Source organism: Hyperolius riggenbachi, chromosome 3, assembly GCF_040937935.1.
Source record: "Hyperolius riggenbachi isolate aHypRig1 chromosome 3, aHypRig1.pri, whole genome shotgun sequence".
Classification (NCBI taxonomy): Eukaryota; Metazoa; Chordata; class Amphibia; order Anura; family Hyperoliidae; genus Hyperolius; species Hyperolius riggenbachi.
In genome coordinates, this window is record NC_090648.1 from 377,497,223 (window position 1) to 377,521,624 (window position 24,402).

General features: G+C 46.5%; 1 protein-coding gene across 2 annotated transcripts in view; it reads right to left on the bottom strand.

The window, feature by feature from the left end:
• ADA2 (adenosine deaminase 2) overlaps positions 1-12,115 on the bottom strand; it is a 92,744-nt gene extending 80,629 nt beyond the window's left edge. The window contains exon 1 of one of the 2 annotated variants that reach the window (XM_068277259.1): positions 11,978-12,115. The gene's annotated coding sequence lies outside the window, so the exon portion shown is untranslated. Of the gene's footprint in view, positions 1-11,762 lie in introns of both variants that reach the window. The other variant, XM_068277258.1, reaches the window with a different exon arrangement.
• Between the last annotated feature and the right edge of the window lie 12,287 nt (positions 12,116-24,402).

The following is a 24,402-nucleotide window of genomic DNA, read 5'->3' on the forward strand; positions in this document are numbered from 1 at the left end:
CACCTCTGTTATCTTCTTCAGTCGTGGTGTTCTGAGCATGTGCGGCAGGTCTGCACGCGTGCCCCCTGTCACGCTCCCACAGCCCCAAATAAAAAAAAAGATACCAGAGGGGATCCTGGGACAATGGAGCAGCTGAGGAGTATGGTGAGGGAGCCCACAATTCTCATGGGGCTGGAGAAAGCCCCAGGTAAGTATAAATAAGGCACAGTGTACCGTCTCTGGTACACTTTAAAGCCTTTATTGCAGATCTGCATGCAAAGTACTCATTTATTATGTTAAAGGCACATTGTAGTGCTGAGACAGACTTTTTTTTTGCATGGAAGGGTTTTGGTGAGAAATGGCCAGAAAGAAACTGATTTATTTAGGAAGCCAACAGACTTCTCAAAGCCAACAGACCTCTCAGATTTTAGTATGTTCACCACCCTGCAATTAAGAGATCAATACCGAAATCACAGATTTGGCAGATTATATTATCATACTAAGCCTGAAGGCACTATGCTTTTAAGGTATCCCATTACAGTGATGGGCATGTTCACCCCTTATAGACCATTGGGGCATCCTGATCCATTTTCTGAACTGAGTACAGGGGTTGCTCTTTCTTCCCACCTCACTTTATGTGGAGGGGGTGGCAGAGTACTGGCACCTAAGGGAGGTTATGGATTCCTAGTGATAAAATTAGTCTGGGGGGACAGTACCCTGGAATATGGGGATCAATTTTACATTATAGGAAATTGCTTTATTAGGTGGCTTTGAGCTGGCAGCGCAGTATGCCATGCACTAGAACATGGTGTGGGGCAAGCTGGATCGCAGTCCTTTAAGGATGTGCTCCAATTTAGCTTTACTGTATGCAGGCGGTGGAATGTGCTGTATTGTAATTCATTGTATTTTGCACAGTATTGTATTTAACTCTATAAGATGAAAAGGTTGCACCTATGTAGGTATGACGATAAGGTTGCATCTATGTACCGCAGTAAAATGCTGGAGCACAGGGCGTCTGCAATATATTGCACAAATTTCACAGTATAGCCGCAATCAAGAAAGGAGCAGGTGGCAGTGCCCAAGTTTCTCGCTTCGGCCATTTCTGCCTGCAATGTGTTCTAAATACTATTTCCCACAACAGAAACTTAGAACGTGCAGCCTGTATATGTACATAAAAGCACTGTGATTGCTAAGGCCATGATAACAACAAGACATTACAGAAACCCACAAGGTCAATGGAGGGACTCCCTGGATACGTGATGTTGCTCAACTATGCAGGAAGCAAAACTGCAACATAAAAGTCCCCTTTCACTGAAAACTGCTACAAACCCAAGTCAGCGCTAAACAAGTCTTTTTGTAATTTAATGTAGTTAAAAAGTATCTTTCCACATCAACTGCAGCTAGTTAGGATTTTTACAACATTCAGTAAGCACTAATTGCTCTTCTATCCAGCCTTAGCAACAGAACTATCTGCACTTTGTTAGAAATAGTTGCTATGAGACTCCCCAGCAAATCAGCAGGTAGAACAAGAGGCGAGAGCTCATTACTTTCTATGCATTAAAGAGGAGCTGTTAGGTATAAGGTCTCAGAGAAAATAAACACATATATCAGTAGCTAAAGATTGGCTGTACTTACATTACATATGCATTTCACTGCCCACGTTTGGATTTCACAGAATTTGTATATAGTATATGCAGAGATAGATGCTCCTGACAGCTCATGGCAGGCTCCATGTTTTTCTGTCAAATGTGTCGTCATGTCCTGCCTGCTTCCTGATCACAGATAAGCTCCTACTTGAACAACACAGTGTGCAGTGAATATTAATGAGCCATGTGGCTAGGAACAATAGCTGACTCCTGCAGTGTACTCTGCCCGGATATTTATCAGTGCTACGCGCTGGACTGATTAGAAGCTCCTGTACCGTCTCATTAGCAGCCGAGGGGAGGGCCCCAGAATGCTTTGCAGTTTAGTATGCGGCTTGCGTCCTTATGGTTCTATAACAGACTTTCTGATAAGCACACATCAAAGGTAACTGAGATTTTTATCTTCACTAATTGCTTTATGGCTTCCTTCTAAACTGTTTAACACAGGAGAATAGAGGTTTAAATTAGCTTCTGCAGCCTGACAGTTACTCTTATATGCATGTTTTGGCAGGCCCCCAAGGACACTGTCTGTTGGAGGGGGTGCCAAAAAAGCATGTGAAACATACCTTTCTTTATAGAATTAATATGTATAATTGAAAGTTATGGTGCATTATGGTAGGCATGGGAATGACCTGTGGTGTAAGTGTAACGAATGACTAAAACTGAATTTTGCTATCTGAACACAAGGTCCATGTGGGAGGTTTCTGCTAGAATGAAGACAGTTAGGGCCTGAGCACGCTTGTACACTTCTGTACATTTTTAGGCAATGTGTATCAGTTTATAACATTGATGTGTTGCTGAAAAGTGAACAGAAGTTGTGACAATCTAGCCCCACGATCCTGTCTAAAAGACGTTAAAAGACCGGTTGCTTGATCGTCAGAAGGTAGTAATGTGACAGAGCGTGCCAATCCCGTCTAATCCGCTCCCGTTTGCATTAGGGGAATAGTCGCACCCGATACCAGGAAGTATGGTGAGCAGACTGACAATAAAGATTGGTCGCACAGCTGCCAACGAAATGTAATGTGACAATCACAATGACTCACCAATCCCATATTACTAGGCCACTGTTGTCATACAGGTCTCATGCACTAGAGACTTCTGTAGGCAGATTCACTGTGTGCGTAGTAAACGGTTAAGATTGGTTGGAGGTGCCCATACATGTACAATCCCGATTGTATGTACAATCGGTAAACTAAAAATATCGATTTCACGCTGGAAATCGGGTAATTTCACTGCCACCACTGTCTGTGTTGAATGGAGCAGACAGTTTCCAACTAGCTACTCCTAAAAGGAAGAAACGGTTATTTACAACCTAGCTAGCAAATCAACATTTTTTAAAGAAAATAATGAAACGATGCAGTAGAATGACTGACTCTTCAAAGGGCAGGTTTGTTGTAGCAGCAATCAGATAACCAGAACAGGCACAAGACTGAACGATAAAATCTTTAGTTTTATTCTAAAACTACATACACACAGTCTAATTTAACCCACAGATAAATATACCTGTCCGACAGAACAGATTGATTTGATAGAAAGAGAATAGAGATGAAAGAGAAACAGAATGTCTTTAAATACCGTTCAAATACCATTATTGGTAGTCCATGCGGCAATCTCAAGTCTTTGGCGGAAAGTCCAAGATGGCAATTACAATGCGGCCAGAGGCCGGGGTAGGAAATAATCTAAGTGATTTTGCCAGTGTCCAGTAGGCTGTCGGGATGTTATTCGACAAATATTTTAGATGAAGGACTTTGGACAGCTGGGCCCAGTGTCATTGGGGTTTTAATCCTCACTATAGATTGAAGGGGTCATGACATGTGCAAGTCCAGCCTTGTGCAATTTGAATAGGGGCAGTGCCCAATTAGACAGGGAGAGATTTTGGCCCTGTTCCTGTTTTGCCTGCTTTCTCCGTGCCCATAGGTCACATCAAGAAACCGAATGCATATTCACACTCAGCATAATATTACAAATCATTTGATACTATGCATAATGACCATGGCTAGCTCATAACACAGTCTGGTTATATAGCGCAACACAGTCCTGCTGAATGGGGGAGGGGAAATCCCTCTCACCAATAGTACACAGTTTATCAATGGGGTCTTCTATGATGATCTTAAACCTTGGTTGACACCACCACCACACCAAATATTGGACCGCCAGTTAGGTCTTAGTTACACCTTGGGGTTATTCCCAGGTCACCCCCGGCCTCAACGACCTTAGACCTTGATGTCCCCACCGTTGTCTATGCCACTAGTTAGGGATGATCTCAGCTGCTTGTTTAGTACCTTCGAATAAAAAACTCCTCATAGCATAATACCGTTTGACCAATAAAAACTTTAAAATTGGTTGCACTTACAATATCTCCATAAAATTCCAGCATGAGTTTTTTTAACGGGCTCTCCCCCGTATAGGTGGCTTCTGGAGGGCTCTCCCGGGCAGTGTAGCTGTAGTGGACGGCTGCCGCGCACACAGCTGCCTGTAGCGCTTCCACGTTACCCCGCTTGTTTCCACACTCCACGCCATTGTGTAGGGTGGTGGTGTCAACCAAGGTTTAAGATCATCATAGAAGACCCCATTGATAAACTGTGTACTATTGGTGCAAGGGGTTTTCCCTCCCCCATTCAGCAGGACTGTGTTGCGCTATATAACAAGACTGTTACTTTTCAATATTAATATAAGAGCGCACTGCCTGACATATTAAATCTGTTACATTTGCGCATCCCAATTGATTGTAAGTAGCTGATAACACAGTTTTTTACTTCTACCGTTTGTAGCACTAGTTCTGGAAGATCCAGATGGTTGAAAATCTCTCAGGACCAGTGTCACGTGAAGCCCAACACACTCTGCGAATTTGAAGGACCTGGTATCTTTGTAACACCAGAAATATTACAAATACAGAAGTCTATGGATTATCATAGACATTTAAGGGTTACAGCAGGTCTGCTCTAGTTGATTAACTCAGCTGGGGGTCTTTGAAGCTAGGACAGCAGGGCTATGTGGCAGATTCCCTGCTGAGGTTGGTGCCGAGCAGTCCCAGCTCTCTCCTCTAAATTGGTTCTGTCAAGCTCATATCTGACTTCATCTGATGGATGAGCCTGTAAACTTTCCAGTGATGCTTGGGAACAGCTTTCACACCTACATGAGAGGTTCCGTAATTGAAAGCTATCAGTGATTGCTGGCAGAGCCATGGGGTAGGGGGGAAAAAGTTGATTTAAGAAAATGTCATTTTTACTATGTGCAATGGAATTTGCGGTTGTGACTCAAATGGCGCACACACGGTTTTCTTGGGAACCATGTGAGCGTCACAGAAGCGTGTGTCATACTCACGCTCGAAGTTCCCAGCAGTGGCGTCCTTCCTGTCTCGCGTGCGTGTCTCTGACCGTAGTTTGAAGGCTGAGGCTGGGGGCGTGTGCACGCGTGCGTGTGACCAGACGTGGCTTTACGTACGCATGCGCGGAGCTTTGTGTTAGCATCTGCGCACGCGTGACGTGCATACGTTGGCGTCAATCTGCTGTGGCCACAGTATAAAAGGCCAGTCTTCCCCTGTAACAGGTGCTGTTTGTTCTGACATCTAGTGTTGGTTCCTGGTGACGCTCTGCCTGCTGACCAGCCCTGCTCTTTTGCTTTTACTCCTGATCTCGACCCGGCCTGCCTAACCACTCCTGTTCTGCTCCCCTTGGTACTAACCTCTTGCCTGGATACCAGACTCTGCTGCTGCCTGCCCTGACTTAGATTGGATACTGAACTCTGCTATTGCTTGCCGCCTGCCTGACTCGGATTGGATACTGAACTCTGCTATTGCTTGCCGCCTGCCCTGACTTAGATTGGATACTGGACTCTGCTATTGCTTGCCACCTGCCCTGACTCGGATTGGATACTGGACTCTGCTATTGCTTGCCGCCTGCCCTGACTCAGATTGGATACTGGACTCTGCTATTGCTTGCCGCCTGCCCTGACTCGGATAGTTTACCGGATTATCCCAGTAGTGACCTGGTGAACACTAAGCAGCTAAGTCCAGCATTCCCTTCGGGGGGTGTTGGTGAACACCCGTGGGCGCTTAGACTCCACTACTGGGCAACATCTCCTCCTTCAGAGGAAAAGTCAACATTGTCTGAAGATATAACAGCATGCAAATATCTAATTTTTAACATACTCTGTTCATTAATGCAGTATACTTACATTACTAATTGCAACTTAGCTTCCAAATATTGCATAGTAGTCTTGCACTAGGGTGCCAGGCTCAGATCTGGGCCAGGAAACTATCTGCACTTTGGTCAGAGGCCTCTTTACATGCTTAAAGGTGTTATCAGGCAAATTTATCAAAATAAGCGCTACTTACCCGGGGCTTCCTCCAGCCCCAAGCTCCCAGCATGTCCCTCGCCGCAGCTCTGCCCGCAGCCATTCGCCGCAGCTCCATCCCGATCCCCGGCGATGACGTCAGGCCGACCTACAGGTTGGCCTGTACTGCGCCTGCGCGAGCGGCACTGACAATCACCGCCACGTGGACTGGAGCAGACTGTGCAGGCGCAGTAGATGGAGCTGCGGCGAACAGCTGCGGGTAGTGCTGCAGCAAGGGACATGCTGGGAACTTGGGGCTGGAGGAAGCCCCGGAAAAGTAGCGCTTATTTTGATTTGCCTGATAACTCCTTTAAGTAGTGGGAAGCATGTAGAAGCTCCAGAGGCTTCCCAGATATTCTGCAATGCTCACTGCTGCTGCGCGGTACTCTCTTTTTCTTCTGCAATTCCAGGAAACCACCTGCTCTACCAGTGTTATTATTATTTAGTATTTATTATTATTTAGTATTTATATAGCGCCGTCATCTTCCGCAGCGCTGTACAGAGTATATATAGTCTTGTCACTAACTGTCCCTCGGAGGAGCTCACAATCTAGTCCCTACCATAGTCATATGTCTATGTATGTATTGTGTAGTGTATGTATTGTGGTCTACGGACAATTTAGGGGGAAGCCAATTAACTTGTCTGTATGTTTTTGGGATGTGGGAGGAAATTGGAGTGACCGGAGGAAACCCACACAGACATGGGGAGAACATACAAACTCCTTGCAGATGTTGACCTGCCTGGGATTCGAACCGGGGGACCCAGCGATGCAAGGCGAGAGCGCTAACCACTATGCCACCGTTAACTAATAGCTGCTTATTTACCCCCAGTCAGACTGAAACTCTTGTTTGCGCATAAAGGCGCTTATCCACTTGCAAGCGTGAACACAATTGGTGCCGTATTTGCGATCACGCAATCTGCTTTTTACTCTTGGCGCGATTGTGAAGCGTCGGTAGTGAAACAGAATCTCAGAGAAAATCGTGCAGGCCAGCAGCTGCAATTTGGGTAAAAACGAATTGCACTGATAGAAAAGAAGCACCGCAATTTACATGTAAATTGCAGTGCTGTTGCGATCGTCAAAACAGCTGCGATCTGCTTGATTGGATTGCAGCAAGTGGAAAAGCAGCCTAATACATGTAAAATGCATACAAAAAAAATCCAACGATGAATTTGAGCTTGTTCACACTAAGGGCACTTTCGGGATTTTTTAAGCTAGCGATTTTTAAATCGCTAGGGTTGCTACTTTATCATAGAAATCATGAGAAGTATTTTCCATTATAGTGATTCAATTTGCAAATCTCAATCACTTTCTGGAGCAATTTTAAAGGATACGTCCAGGCAAATAAAAAAACAAAAATCCACTAACCTGGGGAGTAACCACAGGCTGCCAGGGGCTGGAGGAAGCCCTAGGTAAGTGGATTTTTGTTTTTTTTATTTGCCTGGACGTATCCTTTAAGAGGTATAATGTAATGGAAATGAAAAATCGCAATTGCAGAACAAAATTAATGAAAAATCGCAATTGCTGGCGTTTGTGATTGCGATTGCTAGTGGAGAACAGGGAAGCCTCATTAACCACTTCAGGATTCGGCGTACGCTTAACTACGTAAAACAGATAAAACTGCGCTTAGGACTATAAGAACATCCACACAATAACGTGGGTCGCATACACACTATTGCTGTGATAGACAATATAAACAAAGTTACTTTCAAATGTCCGCGCTCACAGTTAAAAGAACTACATAGGGGTTAAATGACCTCAAAAATGGGACAAACCCAAACCAGTCCAAAAAGTCCTGCGCTGGAGTCCACAGTGTACTGAAGCCTTTACTCCTTGCAGCCAGAAACTTTCACGTCAGGTGCATGTAGAAAGCATAAAAACAAAGGACATAGCGTAAATCTGCATACACTGTTGTCAATTCCAACACCACATCCCAGTGTTTAAAACTCCGTCACCTCAGCCCACTCACAAGTGCCAGGACACCCCCCCCCCCCACGTGCCCGCACTCACCCTAGCAACCTCCTGTATCCCGGAGGTAGGTGTATCAGCTTAGGGGGTTAATACTCATGTAGCAGGTTCAGCTTGATATCCTCCAAACAACAGCCACTGAAACTAGAGAGCCCTGATATAGTGTAAAACCAACTATGTTTTAATAAGTAAAAAGTATTGCACTCACAAGTATAGGTGGTTAACTGACGTATAACACAGATGTGGTCCCCGGGTAACCGCTCTGCAAGACGCCGTCTCGGATCCGCGTTAGCCACACTATCCTGTTCCGTCCTCCGGCTCACCAGTCACGTACGCCGTAGCTCCGCCCTATGCATTTCGTCATACAATGACTCATCAGGGGCTGCCGGCGTACGTTTGACTGGCATCTAAAAAGCGCACCCTCGCTCCTCCCTCTCCCATCAGCAAGGGAATAAAAATGGAAATAAAAAATAAAAAGAAAATTGAAATGGAAAACCCTACTCCGCCTCCATTCAAGGAGTACAGCTACACTAAAAAATATCTTTAATATAAAACCGAACAACCTTCGGCGGCCGTCTCCCAGAGCTATTACCCTTACATAAAAAACTCCTAGTCTAATACAGGTCCATACCTAATCTAAACGTACGGACCACCCTCCCCATACCCTCCCCATATAGAAGATTCCTAATCTAATACAGGACCATACCTAATCTCAGCATACAAACAACCCTCCCCATACACATACAATTGAACCCAAACATCGCCCCCCTGCGGACAATATTCAGTAAACCTATTAGGCAATGTACAAGTGTCATAATCCGCTCACGTATTACTAATAAAGCAATTGATGTCTAGATCGACATTAAGGCCATTAGGGGTCAGGGAATCTAAATCGTATATCCAACGAGTCTCCTTCTTGGAGATCTCACGTACTTTATTGCATCCTCTCCAGGCTGGAACCAGCTTATCTATACCACAGAAAGACATCAGTTTTGGATCGCACTGGTATTCCTTTTTAAAATGCAATGGGACGCTATGCAACTCAAACCCCTTCTTTATATTAACTATATGTTCTCCTATCCGTTCCTTTAGTGGTCTTGTGGTGCGGCCCACGTATTGTAGGCCGCAGGGACACCAAATCATATAGACCACAAAGGAACTTGAACAGGTAATGAAGTTCTTTATTTTAAACGAACGTCCATTTACTCCAGATACCACTCTATTCAATTTGACTCCATTTGCCTCCCTACAGCATCTACAACCCTTACAAGGAAAAAAACCTTCTGATTGCCAACCAACAAAACGTGAATGTATAGGGGGTGAGATACAACTAGGGGCCAGTTGGTTCTTTAAGTTAGGGGCTTTTCATTGCCTCGGTCAATGGCCTAAGGTCCACTATTCAGCTGACGTTTGAGCAAAGTAAGGTGAGTATACACTTTTTGGATCTAGAAATCACTAGAGAAGGTACTGGCTTTAAAACCAAATGTTTGTTCAAGCCGACCGATCGGAACGGCTTTATTGAAACAACGAGTTGCCATCATCCAAATTGGTTACGAGGGGTCCCAAAGGGACAGTTTACCAGGATAAGGAGGAATTGTTCCGACCTTAGGGATTATTTTTCACAAACTGATGTCCTGAAGGATAGATTTAAGGAGAAAGGCTACAATGGGGACTGGTTGGAGGGATTGCAACAAGAAGTAGCAACTACTAATAGGAATGACCTGGTTCATTCTGGAAAGAAGGTAAGTATGAATACTGTGAACCCTTTTACCTTTTTTTCCAATTTTTCTGCACAGTATAGACAAATGGAGCATATTTTTAAAAAACATTGGGATGTGTTACAGGGAGATCATATCTTGGGGGATGTCCTGCCCCCAAGACCCTCGTTTGTGTACAGAAAAGCCCCTAACTTAAAGAACCAACTGGCCCCTAGTTGTATCTCACCCCCTATACATAGACTCGTTGGATATACGATTTAGATTCCCTGACCCCTAATGGCCTTAATGTCGATCTAGACATCAATTGCTTTATTAGTAATACGTGAGCGGATTATGACACTTGTACATTGCCTAATAGGTTTACTGAATATTGTCCGCAGAGGGGCGATGTTTGGGTTCAATTGTATGTGTATGGGGAGGGTTGTTTGTATGCTGAGATTAGGTATGGTCCTGTATTAGATTAGGAATCTTCTATATGGGGAGGGTATGGGGAGGGTGGTCCGTACGTTTAGATTAGGTATGGTCCTGTATTAGACTAGGAGTTTTTTATGCAAGGGTAATAGCTCTGGGAGACGGCCGCCGAAGGTTGTTCGGTTTTATATTAAAGATATTTTTTAGTGTAGCTGTACTCCTTGAATGGAGGCCTAGTAGGGTTTTCCATTTAAATTTTCTTTTTATTTTTTATTTCCATTTTTATTCCCTTGCTGGAGGGAGAGGGAGGAGCGAGGGTGCGCTTTTTAGATGCCAGTCAAACGTACGCCGGCAGCCCCTGATGAGTCATTGCATGACGAAATGCATAGGGCGGAGCTACGGCGTACATGACTGGTGAGCCGGAGGACGGAACAGGATAGTGTGGCTAACGCGGATCCGAGACGGCGTCTTGCAGAGCGGTTACCCGGGGACCACATCTGTGTTATACGCCAGTTAACCACCTATACTTGTGAGTGCAATACTTTTTACTTATTAAAACATAGTTGGTTTTACACTATATCAGCGCACTCCAGTTTCAGTGGCTGTTGTTTGGAGGATATCAAGCTTAACCTGCTACATGAGTATTAACCCCCTAAGCTGATACACCTACCTCCGGGATACAGGAGGTTGCTAGGGTGAGTGCGGGCACGTGGGGGGGGTGTCCTGGCACTTGTGAGTGGGCTGAGGTGACGGAGTTTTAAACACTGGGATGTGGTGTTGGAATTGACAACAGTGTATGCAGATTTACGCTATGTCCTTTCTTTTTATGCTTTCTACATGCACCTGACGTGAAAGTTTCTGGGTGCAAGGAGTAAAGGCTTCAGTACACTGTGGACTCCAGCGCAGGACTTTTTGGACTGGTTTGGGTTTGTCCCATTTTTGAGGTCATTTAACCCCTATGTAGTTCTTTTAACTGTGAGCGCGGACATTTAAAAGTACGCTTAACTACGCCCCTGAATCCTGAAGTGGATTGCATGGAAACGGCCGCTCGTATGAGCGGCCGTTCCATGTCAGTTCACGGAGCGTGTCTCCGTGAACACCCTGCGAGCCGCCGATCGCGGCTCGCAGGGTAAATGTACACACACGGGGAAGATCTTCCCCGGTGTTTACATATATACGGCGCTGGTGCGCAGCAGAGCCGTAGAGGAGATCGGCGATCCCCGGCCTTTGATTGGCCGGGGACCGCCGGCACCTGATAGGCTGAAGCCTATCCTATCCGGCGCAGGACGGAACTCAGTCCTGCGCCGCTCACAGGGGGAGAGAGAGGGAGGGAAGGGGAAGGAGGCCAGGAAGCGCTGCGGAGGGGGGCTTTGAAGACACCCCACCCCCCACCCCCCGCAAGCGCAAGCAGCCGGCGGCGATCAGACCCCCCCAGAAGGACATCCCCGTAGTGGGGAAAAAGGGGGAAGTCTGATCGCCATGGCTGCTAGCTGATCGGTGCTGCGGGCTGGAGAGCCCACGCAGCACCGATCAGCAAAACCACCCCCTGGCACAGAAGTGGTTAACATCCAGAGGCTTCCCCTCCTGAAGCAAGTTCCTCCCCTAGGGGAACTTTTGTTCCTACAGGTTCACTTTATAATAAGAGAAACACAAAATGCAGCTCTAAAACACCACTAGTAACTGAAATATTGCTGCTTAGTGTGGACTGACCTTTTCAGCTGAGTTCTAAGTCAGAGTTCAAGTCATACAACTCCTGTTGTGAGTGTTCTTCTCAAGTACCCGCTGAGTGTTGGCACTGCACTGCAGATGACAGCTTTTGCCAGGGTTGTCCGTGGAAAGAAGAGCAGCAGTGGAGGAGAGGGGAGGAAACAGCTGAAAGACCGAAAGAGCGTACAGAAAAGTGTGAGAGGAAAGAGGAATGAGACCTTTTGCTATTACTTCTCTTCCAGCTGCCTTCTCTGTTTTACTCCTGATTCTTCCTGATTCTCCAGCCGCTTCGGCACAGCAGACTTTTCATTGTCAACACAAAAATAAGCACTGCCATCTGGATTTGTCTCCACCCCGAAGCTCTACATCACACCCTATGGGAGAATCTGCCAATGGTGAGAGGGCTGGGCTAGGCCCACAGACTGTCACTCAATGTCAGAAGCTTCCTTCAGTGGATGCTGCAGCAGGCACAAAATTACAGCCTAACATTCAGGCAGTAAAAAACTGTTACTTTTTAGATAGTGTTGAAATAGGGTTAGAGGGAGAGAGAGGAAAGGGGGGTTTAGCAGCCAGTGGGGCAGACTGAACAAAACCACGTGCAAGAAAAACTGGAGCAAATCTGGTACAAAACAAGCGCTGAAATACAGCTGTTCCACAGAACGACCTATCAGAATCCTTGCTCTGGCCATATGCTCCATTTTTAAACTTGTTTTGCGTCAGTTTTCCTGGCACTAATTTTTATAAATCTGCTCCTCTGTGCTCTCATCGTAAGGTTTTCACTCATGTCCTGTTTTGGGGACCTTCAGGGGCTAAAGTTTAAAAATTAAGTTATCGCATCAAGTCCCCCTTGTTGTGATATTGCCCAAAGCAGAGGCGTTTTTAGGCATAGGCAGTAAGGCCACTGCCTGGTGTGTCATAGGTCCTGGGGGGGTACCATGCCCGATTAAGTCCCACCCCCTAAACCAAGCGTCACCTCTTGAACAAAGTCCTGCCTCCCTCCTTCAGTCCCCCTGTGCCACCTTTGCCTCCCTGTGTTTCCCTCTGTCTCCGTGTGCCATCTTTAATCCCCCTGCGCCACCTCTACCCCCTGTGTGTCCAGAGATGGATTAAAGTGAAATGGTGTCCTAGGCAAGCAATGACTTTGGGCCCACACTTGATGTCCACCTAGTTTTTTTTGCCAAGATTTGTTGGGGGTTAGCATAAACCAGGCACCTAGATTCTCTTCAAGTTCTAGGCACCTGCCTAGGTTGCCTTGTGGATGATCCTGCTCTGTGTGCATCCCTCTGTTTCTCCCTTTGTCCCACTGTCCCTCCTTCTGTCCCCCATTGTGCCTCCCTCTGTCCCCTTGTTCCACTATCTGTTCCTGTCCCCACCTGCGCTCTCCCAGTCCAGTGTGTAAAGACAGAGTATAGCGCAGCAGAAGCTGTGCTCTAACCTCCCCTCTGGAGTCCAGTGCTGTGCCGGCGTGACCATCCTGTCTGTTTTCTGCTCCCTCTAGTGCTGGCTCTCCTCATATAGTGTGAAACCACGCATGTGGTAGGAGATGCTGGGCACTAGGGCGAGTGGTGAGTGGACAGGTGGATGCACAGCACTGGACTCCAGAGGTGAGAGCACAGCTTCTGCTGCACTATACTCTGCATTTACACAATAAACTGGGGTACTACAGGAAGGGGGTGTACAACAAAATGTGACAGGATCGGTGGGTTGTTTGTATCTGAGGGACTCCCTGTATTATACATCCACCCTATACGGCACATGGTTTATATTCTGTAGTGTGTGGGTGACATAGGACTTCTTGCCTAGTGTGACAAAAAGGCTAGAAACGCCCCTTGCCCAAAGAAAAAGGCTGCAGCTTAGACAGGCAGACTAGATTTTCGAACAGTCTTTCCACAAATGATCAATGAAAAACTGGTATTTTACCACTGATTTATAAATAAGACACCAAACATATTAGTAGACAGCAATGCTACCTTGTAAACCTTCTAAAGCATTGCAGGTTGCGATTTAGTCATTGCAGGTCAAGGGCAATAGAAGTGATGACAGAAATCAACCTTGCAGGTTACCTGAAAAGTTTCGCCTGTAATGGCGCATAGTGGTAGGTACACGCAGATAAGCACCCGGGATAACAAGTTAGAACTCTGACTCAGAGCAGGATCATCCACCAGGCAACCTAGGCAGGTGCCTGGGGCCTAGTGAGTGTCCAGGGGCCTAACAGCCACATCCTCTGACCTCTCTCCACTTCAGCTTACCAAAAAGACCACAAGGGGGCCCCAAATCTACTTAATCCATCTCTGTCTTTACTGAAGGAAACGTGCAGAAATAAGTCATACTCATCCATCAGGTAATGCAGCTTACTTAGAACAGAGAAAAAACACAGAAAGTGCGATAGATGGATCCGATTGATAAAATCCGTCATGTCCGATAATTGTTCCCGATCGTTTCTGCGCTCGATTTCACATGGCAGTCAATGGAGAAAGATAAGAAAAACGAATGAAGATAAGAGAATCGAGCGCAGAATCGTGCGGAAAAAACGATTGGGTCGCAAAATCACACAGCAGATTGGTTCTTGGATTGACTTGTTCCGTCTGTGCGAGTGCAATGCATCCTTAGTTATCTTCAAACATTGGCGTGGCATCTGTTTGTCTTTGATCCAGGTCTTCCAATTAACCAAATTTGTTGACTTGCTTGTGCTGCTGCCACATATTCAGCTTCAGTTGACAGTACACTTGGCTGCTTCCTGCTGGTCCAGCTGATTAGTCCGTCATAGAAACAGATAAACACTGGTAGACTTTCTGTTACTGGAATCACCAGCCCAATCTTTTCCTATGGCTTTTCTGTACAGACAGTTGTTTGGCAGTAAATCACCTTGATTATTCATTTCCTTCAGGTAATTTGTTTCCATAGGAGAGTTAGCTGGTTTAGCAGCTTTCTTCCCTCTATCTTATGACTTTGGTCAAGAAAAAAACTCCCATCTTCATCTCTCTCAATCTGCATACCAAGGAAATGTTTCACATTACCTAGATCTTTTGTTTCAAATTTCTAAAGCTGAATACCCACTGGCAGATACGCCCAGATGGATCGGGGATCTCCACCGACGAACGATCATTTCCCTGATCCATCTGGCCGAATCTGCAAGTGTCATTTGCGTAGTCGGAAACTAATGATCGTGTACACGATTGTTTACACAACCGCGGCAAAACTCATGCAAGTCAATATGACATTCAGGTTATTCAAAAATGAACAGTCGGCAGGGGTGGTGTGCATTGTTAATCATTGTTTATCAAATTTTTGTTAAGTGATGTTGCACGATACCATGAGAAAAATAGTTTCTTGTAAAAATTGCTCACGAAAATCGCTTAGTGGCTATGGGCCTTAAAGTAAGCCTGAGATGAGAATAAATAAAGATTTGATATTTACCCGGGGCTTCCTCTAGCCCCATCAGCACCACTGAGTCCCTCGCCATCCTCATCCTCCAGGGTGCTTTTGGTCCCGGTAATATCTTGCTCAGTCGTGTCAGTCAGGGTCTTCTGCAAATACGTGGCCCCTCCATGCATACGCAGAAAAGCCCAGTTAAAGAGAGGTAGAAAGCAACATGTTAGTGTGTTCTGTTATTTTATGATTGTAACACTCATTTTTGGTATATTAAAAGTTCCATTTGAGTAATTTGTATCGATTGTTACTCAAGTACCGCAGGTCCCGCTAATAGCATGACCCGCGGTACACTGCTGTGGTAGTTCCGGTAATATTGCTTTAGCTGTGTGCTCATTCCTTTAGCTGTGTCCTGATTCCTTATGTGAATAAGCTGGTCATCTTCCACTAACAAGATTATGGTTGTCCTGGCTTGTCTGTTTTTCTTATCCCATTCCTGATGGTTTTCATCTATCTGTGATAATTACTATAAGTTGTTGCATACAATGATTTTCAATAAATAAAGGATAATGATAAAGAACAGAAGCTGGACAGGACATGTGGAAATGTGAATGAGAAACATGAAGATGGCCACATTGCACACTAAAAACTGAAAATTAGGGATGGTCATTGAGATGCAAATTATTTTGGGCCTGATTAATTAACTAGCGATAATATTGCAGTGCAGAGACATCGCACTGCAATATTACCGGAACTACCACAGCAGTGTACCGCGGGTCATGCCATTAGCGGGACCTGCGGTACTTGAGTACCATGAACACTGCTATTAGTGATGCACATTATCCTGCAGCTCGGACTCACATAGCCTGCACTGTACTGGTCGTGGGCTATGTGGGTGCCAGGTGCAGGCTATGGGGATAGCCTGCACCTGGCACCCACATAGACAGCAACAAGCACCCAGTACCTCTATAGCCCACACCCAGACGATAGATGGCACCCAGAAACCCCCACAGCCATCACCCAGCACCCTTCTTAATACCCAGCATGGCACACAATACTGTTTAGCACCAAGTGCAACCTGTCCCTCACTTCATCTCAACCCCCAATATTGCTTAGCATTGACTGCAACTTAGCACCCTCTGAAACTTGGCACCAAATATTGCTCAGCACTTACTGCCGCTTGGACCCACTATTACTTAGCACATGCCACAGATGTTTTTGTGACCGGAGTCAGCTGACTATTGTTTACCTTTGCAGAGGGCGTACTGGGAACGCGTCCTCCGCCTATCAGAATGTGCGGCCTGTGAGCCAGCGGCAGGGTCATCAGCGGGGAACAAGCGTTGAGACCTGGAAGCGGCGGATTCTGCCCGGGTCTCGGCGGAATCAACAACAGACACAGGTGAATTCCTTATAAGTTTAGCCCAATCTGACTTAACTGACTCATGGAGCCCATAGGCAGACTGGAATTCCACTATTAAGAATACCATTCCACTCACCCCTACTTACGTTCCCTGTGCATACTCCCTTCCCACTGCTCAGACGGGCAAATATTTTTCCCCTCTCAGAAATAGAATCCTTAATTGGGTTAAAGAGAGGTAGAAAGCAACATGTTAGTGTGTTCTGTTATTTTATGATTGTAACACTCATTTTTGGTATATTAAAAGTTCCATTTGAGTTATTTGTATCGATTGTTTGATTACAGTCACCTATACTTATAGTTACCTGACTGTATAGTTTACCTGTTTTGGTCTCTGATTGTATTGATGATAAGTGAATATAGGCTCTGTCTACATTCATGTTTGTTGGAAATCCCCTTATGTATTAAAGGGAACCTAAACTGAGAGGGATATGGATGTTTCCTTTTAAACAATTCCAGTTGCCTGGCAGTCCTGCTGATCTCTTTGGCTGCAGTAGTGGCTGCAACATAGACCTGAAACAAGCATGCAGATAATCCAGTCTGACTTCAGTCAGAGCACCTGATCTGCATGTTTGTTCAGGGGCTAAAGCTGAAAGCATAAGAGACACAGGATAAGCAGGAGAGTCAGGCAACTGGTATTATTTTAAAAGGAAAAATCTATATCCTTCGCAGTTTAGGTTCCCTTTAAATGGTTACTTTCTGTGTCTATACAATATCTTTCATGCATTTTCTATTTCTTGGCAAGCATCAATAAAAAGTATATTGAAATGATCAAGGTACCCAATACTGCTTAGCATTCGAATATTTCAATCGCTACAGGCCTACCACTAGAACTGACTGATTACTAGGATATATTGATCACTGCCAGCCTGCCACTAGAATCTACAGATCCCCACATACCCACCATTAGATTTTACCAATCATTACCAGCCTGCCAGTATAACCTACCAATCACTACCTTACTGCAACCAGAATATTGTAATCCCTACTGGCCTACCACTTGAACCTACTGTTAATTAATACTTACTCGCTGCAAGGACCTATTGATCACTGCCAGCCTGCCATTAGAATCTACAGCTTACCACCTACCCACCACTAGAATCTAGCTGTCACCAGTGGTGTATCTAGATGGGTGCATGCATGGCTCGTGCCATGGGCACCACCGCACCATGGGCGCAATGTCTGCCCCACACCATCGCGGTCTGCTGTGCTGGCTGCCTCCCCTCCCGGTGCCCCCTGAGCCCCCTTCTCCATTCAAGTATCAGACCTCAGATCAGCGGCGACAGCAGAGACCGAATACCGTGTTGTAGCACATGCTAACTACGCTTGATGTATGTACTCCAAATGTGGAAGCGACATCATTGGTCACTTCTTGCATTTGGAGTACACCGGCGCAGGTAGCATTTGCGTCAGCTCTGTCTCTGCTGTCTCCACTAATCTGAGGTCTGATTCTTGCATGAGGGGGGGGGGGGGCACCAGGAGAGTCTGGGAGACAGCAGCAGGACAGTGACACAGTGACAGGTCCGTTCGCTGCTGATCTGAGGTTTGTAATGGCACCCTGCCTGCACTCAGCACCCTGCCCCTGCCCACAGTTAGCTCCCTGCCCCAGCCTGCACCCAGCATCCAGCCCTCGTCTGCACCCTACCCACAGACAGCACCCTGCCCCTGCCAGCTCCAAGCACCCTGTCCCTGCCTGTACCCTGCCCACAAACAGCGCCCTGTCCCTGCCTGCGCCCTGCCCACAGGCACCACCCTGTCTCTGTCTGCACTCTGCCCACAGACAGCAACCTGCCCCTGCCTGCACCCTGCCCACAGACAGCAACCTGCCCCTGCCTGCACCCTGCCCACAGACAGCACCCTGCCCTAGTCTGCACCCAGTACCCTGCCCACAGACAGCATCCTGCCCAGGGGCGTAGCAATAGGGGTTGCAGAGGTAGCCACCGCATCGAGGCCCTTGGGCCAGAGAGGCCCCGAAGGGCCCTCCCTCAACTACAGTATTAGCTCTCTATTGGTCCTGTGCTCATAATAATAACTTCTATAGATATATTAAATAGTGGTAATAATTAACAAACTGTTCCCCACCCCCTTCTTTCACCTCAGACACTGTAGTTGCCATTGGCATATTTTGGTGCGCCGTAACAATTGTTATGTATAGAGTGCTTTGGGGGCCCCATTTTAAAACTTGCATTGTGGCCCACAGCTCCTTAGCTACACCACTGATCCTGTCCCTGCTTGCATCCAGCATCCTGCCCCTGCTTGCATCCAGCACCCTGCCCCTGCGTGCACCCAGCATTCTGCCCACTGTCAGCACCCTGCCCCAGCCACTGGCCCACAGCAACCCTGCAATTAATTACAGTGTTTACCATAGGCGCCAAATTACCCAGATAAGCCTCTGGCTGTCACTAGCAGCTGGCCACTACAATCTACTGATCACTACCTACCCGCCACTAGAATCTATCACTACCTACCTGTCACTGGTATTCCTTGGTGTGATTTATATTATATGCTTTATTGTCATTTTATGTCTTGCTTGTTCTGTATTTTCACAAATTATTTTTTTCTAATTGCACTTTTAGAAGTGTGAGGCAGGCCACGGAACATGGATAACAGTGTAGATTGGACCCATTGTTTTAAATGGGTCCTTTCATACTTGCTTGAGTACAGCCCATAACACACTATTGCCTCAGAATGGCGTTTTGTTGTTGTGTTACGCAATGTACAATTATAGTGTGAAAAGGCCATATTTCTTGATGTATGTTTCTGTGATGCTTTCTTGTGGCCCAGTAATGAATGGGGAGGGGAATGTTGTGCCTAGGTTAATGTACTTTTAAAATATGCCCATTATTTGGGGCCACCCACAATCTGTTATGGCCACACCTACTTTGCTGATGGGGTGCCCTTACATTGATCTAAATATTTCAGGATCCTAGCCACACTCCTGCCTATTATTATTTAATATAACTGAAATTCAGTTTTTAACTTTAAATTAGTGATTACCCTGTATTATTAACACTTTGCATATGTCTGTGTCGTGGTGTGTGTGTAAGTGGTTGGGGATACAGGTGCATTGCTTGGGGTGCCAAATAGGCCAGATATGGCCCTGCATGATTGTCAGTGAGATTTGGTTACTGACCACTTGGCTTCTCTTTCATGTCTCGGTGTATGGCTTATAAGAGAAAAGCCATTCATCACCACTGATGCTGTTCACTGCAGGTTATGTAAACAGATTTGCATGGAGCATGAATGGTGCGCTTAGGAACAGAATGGCATTAACCTGCTGGACCTTCACCTCTGATGTACTGTATGATAAGGAAGTGTAAACATAACCTCTCCTTTCTTTCTAGCCGAGCAGGGACAGTTTTAGGTAAAATGGGCCCCTGGGCAAAACAGAATGTGGGCCCCCTTAAAATGTAATGTTGTACTTTATGCAAACTTTTATGCTGAAAATAAAGACTGTAAAAACCAGGCCCGGATTTACACCACAGAAGCCTATAGGCACAGATGTCCTGGCACCACTGGCGTAACAATAGGGGATGCGACCTCTGCCGCCGCTGCCACCAATGATTGCAGGAGGGAAAGCGCTGAGAGGAGAGCCCGAGGTGGGGGGGGGGGGAGAATGTCCCCCCTCCACACTGATCTGCGGCCATGCTCTCCTCTTATGCTGCGACCCCTCCTGCCCCACAAAAGTCCCTGAGCAGGCCCTAGGGAGGTGGGGGAGGGCCTGGATTTTTTTTTTGCTGGGGGCCAGGGGATTTCTAGGTACACCCCTGCCTGGCACACTACACTTCGCCCTTCACAAACCTACAAACCCCTGCCAATCCGCACCGCAAAAGTGCTCTCTGTCCCAGCTGTCACTTCTCCCTTGCCCATCATAAGTAACTACAGGTGCCCCTTAGTATTAGGTAGCCAGAGGTACTCTCAGTATTAAGTTGCCCCCGACTGAAGAAAGATCTCATCAGTGGAATGCCGAAAGACAGGTGAGTAACCTCTCATTTACACTCTGCTCAGGACACTGTATAAAGAAGGAGGCACTCGAGGAGCAGAGTGAGACGCCTTTCTATCATCAGGGGCCTGTAGGCACGTACCTACATTGCCTTATGGTAAATCCGGCCCTGGTTAAAACCATTTAGAGACTATATAATAACAATGACTTTCATATAATTAATGCAGCCATTACGTCCTCATAAAAGAAGTGCAGCAATAATGCCCTCAGCTCAGAAGCCTCACCAGAGTCGGTGTCATCCCCTGCAGTTACTTATGGTGTCAAGCCACTCGTTGTCCCTAATGAGCCTCCTTCCATACCCAAGAAAATCAATAAGGCTTTTGCAATAATGCTACTTGTAAATTACCGTTAACAAATATAATGGAAATAGTACTAAAAAAAAAAGAACTAGCAACACTGAAATTACATCAGTTATAATATCATGCTCACAGAACCCACATTAAAAATAGCACAATTAGGCTGGGCTTCCTCCCCAAATAACACAATTGAGTCTAGTTGTGACGGATTGCGGTTTCCCCGCAGCAACATGCTTCTGGTTTGTCTGGACCTAGTAGTGCACACAGATGGAGAGCTGCGCGCGCACGCGCCGCAAGACAGGCTCTTTATGTCAATAGGAGAAGGGTCAGCTGATCGAGGCGGTCAGCTGATCCCAGCTCAGTAGGTGATTGGTTGATGGGAGCTGGGCGGCGCTGTGGAGCGCTTTACTATATATATCTCTTGCTGTTCAGTTGCTGGTTGTTTGGCGTTGCGAATACCTATGTGTAAGCACTCAGACCTTAGTCAGATCCTTCAGTGTGGTGGAACCAGGAGGACCTGGGAATCCACACTTAGCCAGTTCACTGTATTATTCTCTGTGTTATTCTCTAGCATAGTTCCAGGGTGTAGAGACCACGGACCTCACACCTCAGACTAGGAATATTGTATCTCATCTGTATTATTCCTTAGACCAGTTCCAGGGTGTAGAGACCACGGACCTCACACCCCAGACTAGGAATATTGTATATCATCTGTGTTATTCCTTAGACCAGTTCCAGGGTGTAGAGACCACGGACCTCACACCCCAGACTAGGAATATTGTATATCATCTGTGTTATTCCTTAGACCAGTTCCAGGGTGTAGAGACCACGGACCCCACACCCCAGATTAGGAATATTGTATATCATCTGTGTTATTCCTTAGACCAGCCCCTGGGTGTGAGACCACGGACCTCACACTGAAGACTAGGCATTATTGGATATCTGTTTATGAATTGTATCTCTCCTGACTTCTCTTCTGTTTTCTGATTCGATACCTTCGCACATCTGATCTACTGTTGCCGACCCTGCCTGTCCCTGGTTACCGAATCTGTCTCCTGTCTCTGTACTTTATCTGCCTGTGTGTTGCCGACCCGGCCTGCCCGACCCTTCTGGCTATCACCCAACCTTTGGGTGCTCAGCCCTCCTGCAAGGGTCCCCTGCTCTTCAGAGGGGGGCCCTGTTGCAAAACCAGACGGGGACTCTCCCTCCTGGAGCCCTTGACTGCAGTAGAGTCTTTCTCTACTTATTGGAACACCTACTACCCCGGTGGTTCAATTCCTACTGTTACACCAAACACTTACACGCTTCAGGTGTCTAGAGGTTAGTACTATATCTGTATTATTGGTGATTCTGCAGATCAACCATAATCAGGTATAGATCTGTATTCTTGGTGATACTGCAGATCACCAATAATCAGATTCTCTCTGGTTGCTGACACCTATCGTTACAGAACGCCAGACCAAAACAAAATGGACATGTGACGAATATTACGAAAGTCGTGCGCGTAAGCGCCATCGACTTTCGCATGGTCGTGCACAGTTCCTGTCAGTCTTGGGTAAATGCACAATAGATGTCAATTTCCCTCTCTCTTACTGAGTACAGTAACCTCCCCCACATCCTGTGTCAGGAAAGAATTTCACAAGTAGCCAGACCACCTGGGGAGCAGCATTTGGTACATAGCTCATCTTTCCCCAAAAGGAAAACCAGCTCAAACTGGTTGAGATTCAAAATTTCCCTCCAAGCGTATAGCTTCACACAAAGGGAACGTTAACTTATTAATAATTCAAAATAGGTTTGTCACAGCAAGACCAAAATTACATTTCCTGATACCTAGGAAACAGGTCTATAATTCACATGAATTATCCTTCTCTAGCTATCAGGAATCAATTGAGAAACCGCTTTATCCGGCATGCGTAGAGCAAATTCGTTAGACTAGGCGTGTATAGTCTCATTTAATACAGAGTCGCATGCTGCTTATGAATATGGTCTCGGATCTGCGATGCACCCATCTGGGGCGGAATTACACAAATTATTAATAATTGGTACATTCCTTGCTCCAAGTCTGTGGGTGGTAACCTGACTTGCCAGGAGGTAACCCTGCCTCCAACACACCTACTTTCCAGGTAGTGACCGCCCCAAAACTCTGGTCAGTAAAAAGCGTTTGCAAGGAACTCCACCCAGTTCTTCAATTTACATCGACTAGGGAAGTCCAGACATGTGCTCACGGAAGAACCGGGCGCATGTTGTGTACAAAGGACTTTTAAGCTGAATGCCTACGTTTAAACTGGACTATTTTCTTCATGATTCAAATGGACTGCTCAGCTAACTAAGTAAGAACTTTCTGTTTTATTCCTTTTATTTTTAAGCTCTGTGTTTTATATGTTAATAGGTGTATATAACTGTATGTAATGCATTTGTGTTATTAAACGTTTAAAAATCGTTTAGCGGTTATGACCTGTTGCTGAACATACACAATCGTACCTATTCTCCTGAACTCGCTACCCTGTGTTTAATAGAAGCATACACCTTTATAACCCGTATGCGAGAACCCGGCCCAGACATAACGATCTGGCCCAGATTCTTGCATACTGCTAGGGGTTACTAAAGTGTTCTCGAAGTCCTAGTAAAATTACAGTAGCGGGCTGTGTAACTCGCTTGGTGGCAGATCTTTGAATTGTATATGTGTGTGGAGTGATTCGGTTGGTATCAGAACGCTCCCTTCGCGAGTCAGTTCATCAAATTGCGAATGCGGGTTACCCTTCGTGATGAACAAATGACCGTGTAAGAGGATTTCTGACGCTGATCGATTTACCCCACCCGCAGACCGGCTCGCGGTCTGTGACAGTGGTGGCAGCGGTGGGATTCGAACCCACGCCCCCGAAGAGACTGGAGAGGGGGGAGGCCTATGCAACCCAGCTCTCCTCCCCCTGCTAACCGTGGGAATCGGGTCCCACAGCCACAGAGGCCGGATGCTGCACCTGCTACTCATCCGCCTGATGCCACATATGTTCCGAAGTGTTACCACTGTGGACAGCGAGGACACCTCAAGTCTGCCTGCCCCGAGGTGAGGACGCCGTCTCCAGAGCCTAGCGCAGAAGTGGCTAGCGCATCCTCTACTGCACACGCCTACCTCGTCATGGGAGCAGCAAATCCTCGACTTTCCGGAAATCATCAAGTCGTGGAAGTTAACGACCAGATCGCTGTTGGTTTCCGCGACACAGGCGCAGAGCTTACCTTGGTTCGCTCTCATCTTGTAGCCAGGGAGAATTTCCTGCCTAATGAGCGTGTCACACTTTTGGGAGTTGGTGGCGCACACGCACGCATCGCCAAAGCTCGTGTTGTTCTCGATTGGGGAAGGGGCCGCCAGTCAAAAGTTGTGGGGGTGACAGATGACATCCCAGTGCCTGTGCTGTTGGGCACCGATCTTGGCACCCTACGATCCTTTTATGAACCTGTGATCAACACCCAGGATTGCCAGTCTGGACCCACTCAGGTACTGTACAAGCTTGGGGTGGGACAGAGGGAGGCAGCAAGGGTAATGGTACCTAGCCCTCCTAG